Below are 3584 nucleotides of genomic sequence, written 5' to 3'. Positions count from 1 at the left end.
TTCAATAGAATTTGTAATTACCAAAAAAAAAAATAATAATAATAATAATTAAAAAAATCTTCTAGAGAGTTCCATGATTTCAGATAACAAAACATACCAGTGTGTACCTCAGAAAATCTCAGTAAACACAAATGATGTGTTTGTGTGAGTTTTTACATATATGAAATGACTTCTGAGGTAGGTGCAAACCATCTCCAAAAAAAAAACAAAAAAAAAAATCAAAAATACCTATAAATATATGCTAGCATTGAATAAAGTTCCAAAAAAAAAAAAAAACCATTAATTATTTATCTACCACATTTTTGCCTTCTTATTTTTCCTTATTTTTCATGTGGGGAAAGTTATTTTTGAACAAAGATTATTTTAATTCAAGGAATTTTTTAAAAGGCCAAGCTTTGGTGTGTTTTATTGCAGTTATGTGTGTTCAAAGCTTACATAATAATACGGGCAAAATACAGAAAAAAGAAAAAAGAATTTCAATTCATACCACATTCTAAACTTTATGTTGAGAACAGTTTAAAACGTTCAACTAGAAGGACGAAGATTTTTATCCTTCTGTAAATTAATTTTTCTTTCCCTACGTCTGTATAATTATGTATACTTTGGTTTCACTACTCTTTCTTTTTTTTCTTTCTTTTTTTTCCGTGCGTGCATTCTATTTGGTTTTGGTCCACAAAAAAAAAATGTGTATTTATTATTTGTGTGTTGTTTATGTAATTATCATTCAGGAAAAAACAAAAACGGAAAAAAAACAAAACAAAAACAAATAATTGTTTGTGAATTTGTTGCACCTTTTTACAACTAACTAAAGGGAGATAAATGAGAATGAAAAATGCGTGGGCGTGTCTCCATAGAAACGCTAATATTTTGAAAAGCTGTCCAATAACATGAAGAAAATAAACAAACAAAATAAACATTGGTAACAAATTTGTGCAGAATTTCAAGGACTCCACTCTATCAGTTTATATGGTGTTACAGTTATTTTGTAAAATAACTGAAATTCAGCACCCTTTTACCTCATTTCAGTTTTATCGAACAGGGGAAAAGAAAATCTGTCGGTGAAAAAAATAAAAAAATGTTTAATGTAAATAAATAAATATTCAATAGTAGACACCTTGCTTTGGAAATGTTACTATAAATAGAAAAGACGTAATAAATGACAACTTTAAAATTATACGTGTTGTGTTTTTAAATAGATGTCTCCTTCATCTATGACAGGAAAAAAAAAACAACAAAAAATACTCAATATCAAGAAGCGAAACCTTTATTGTTTTTCAACTGGAGGGAATCAATATATCAAATATGTATACATGTGTTAGATTTATTTAGTCATGTTCATCCAGATTTTTCTAGATGTATGGAATGGAAAATGGTTTTGAAGTTTTATTCACGTTTCCTCAATTGTTGTCGTTCGGTTGGTTTTCATTCCGTTTTGAAAATTATGAGATTTATATAGATTCTAATCCCAGACTGTCATAAATGTTATTGGTTTCTTCCTATTCTCAAGTCATTAATCATTTCACAGAATAATTAATTAATTTTCCACTTAAATGTATACATTAATAATCATCTGTGTTTGTGTATATGCATTTATGTATATGTTTGTGTGTGCACATCTAGCATATGTATATATGGTGTATTAGGAACATAGTGTGAGGAGTCATTTGATGACCCCTATGGCATATTAAAAATATTGCATACAGTCATTAGTGTCTCCCATGCTATATTAAGAGTATAGTATGGAGAATCACCTGTGTGTCCCCATAGTACATTAAGCATATTGTGTAGAGTCATAGTATAGTAAGAGTATAGCATGGAGAGTGATTTGTGATGGTATATTACAAGTATAGTATGGGGAGTCATTGGTGACTCCTGTGCCATATTAAGAATATAGCACAGGGAGTGATTGGTGATTCCTGTGGTATATTACAAGTATAATATGGGGAGTCATTGGTGACTCCTGTAGTATACTAATAATATAACATGGGGAGTCACCAGTGACTGCCATAGTAGGCAGAGTGTTAATTTTGACCATACCATTCTATTTTGTGTTGCACCAGTTGCTTTATACTGTTATGAAGTTAAGTTTTCATCAATTTTACTGCAGCTATATGTAATCATTGCTTAACAAATTATTCATTGCTCTTATTTGATCATTGTTTAGGGCTGCATGCAATAGTACATGTGTTTGTACAGCACTAACACCTGAATTTTTTATAGTGTCTCTGTATACATAAATAACTAGCATATATTTAAGTAGGATCAATAAGCTTTACAGACCCAGAAAAAAAAGAAGAAGCTGTGCTTAATTATCTTCGTTTTGAATACTCTTTGAAATATTAACATTGATTCTGTAAGTATATGCAATGTATATAGAGAAGGCTTTTGTATGAGTAAACACTGTTAAAAGGTGGCCTGTATTTTGGTACAGGTAAGGCATTGAAAAGCAAGCAAACACAGACATACACAGGTGTGTTTTTTATGGGTTTTACCTATTTTAAGGGATCTGAAGTAGTAAGAAACTCTAGGGAGAGCTGAACTGCAGAAGGTCTTCAGACAAGGAGACCTCCTTCTCCCTCATGCAGATGTTTTGGTCCTTAACCCCTTACATTCTAATGGGGTGGAGCAGGCTGCATTCAGGTCAAAATTCATTGTTACCCTCTCTGTAGCTACATTCTGTGCAATCCCTGCATTGCAGTTCTCCTGAAGGGTTAAGATGCCCCAGAGCCAAGCTACTTTGGGTATTGTAACCAGTTCAGTCTAAAATACCAGTGGATTGTTGACTAAATTATACATTTCCAGATTCATATCCATTCCTCCTAGACCAGACCCAGTTGGAACAATTTTCAACTGAAGACTTCTGGTTCTCCCATTTTTAAGGGCTCTAATGACTATGTTTGGTCTTTATGAGGGTGAATGGGTGTGAGGATGAATTTCTGGTAATGTGAAATTTCTGTTCTGTTTCACAATTTCAAAATGTCTTAAGGATTTTGTCTAGTTGTGAAAAATGTGAAGTGCATTTTGTTTGAGCTAAGACATGATGAATGAATCATTAGGGTCAGTGCTTCTGTGTGTGTATATATATGCGTGTGTGCATATATATCATCATCATCATCATTTTACGTCAGCCTTTCATGTTGGCATGGTTTGGACAATTTGATAGGAGCCAACTACACCAGGCTTCTCTGTCTGTTTTGACATGGTTTTTATGGCTGGATGTCCTTCCTAACAACAACTATTCCACAGAGTGGACTATATATAATTAATATATATATATATGTAGGTAAGCAGAGTTAGTGGTTGTAATAACCATCTAAGGGATAATAGTATCCATATTTACTATTGGTATCAATTACCTATGCTATCCCTGATGAAGCTCCATGTACTTGATTGAATGTACTATGAAGACGATGAATATTATTTTCGGAATTTCTTTCATAAACACCAACTCACATTGGAAGCGGAAACAGCTGTAAGAAATGTTATGTCGTGTGGTATTAAAAACTAATCAACTGATGTGGGTCAATTTGTTTGTTGATCAAAAGTTTTCTCCATTTTCTGATTATTTATATATATATATATAT

This window comes from Octopus bimaculoides, chromosome 11 (genome assembly GCF_001194135.2).
Source record: "Octopus bimaculoides isolate UCB-OBI-ISO-001 chromosome 11, ASM119413v2, whole genome shotgun sequence".
NCBI classification, from domain to species: Eukaryota; Metazoa; Mollusca; class Cephalopoda; order Octopoda; family Octopodidae; genus Octopus; species Octopus bimaculoides.
The sequence above is the reverse complement of the archived record's forward strand: the minus strand, read 5'-3'. Positions refer to the sequence as shown.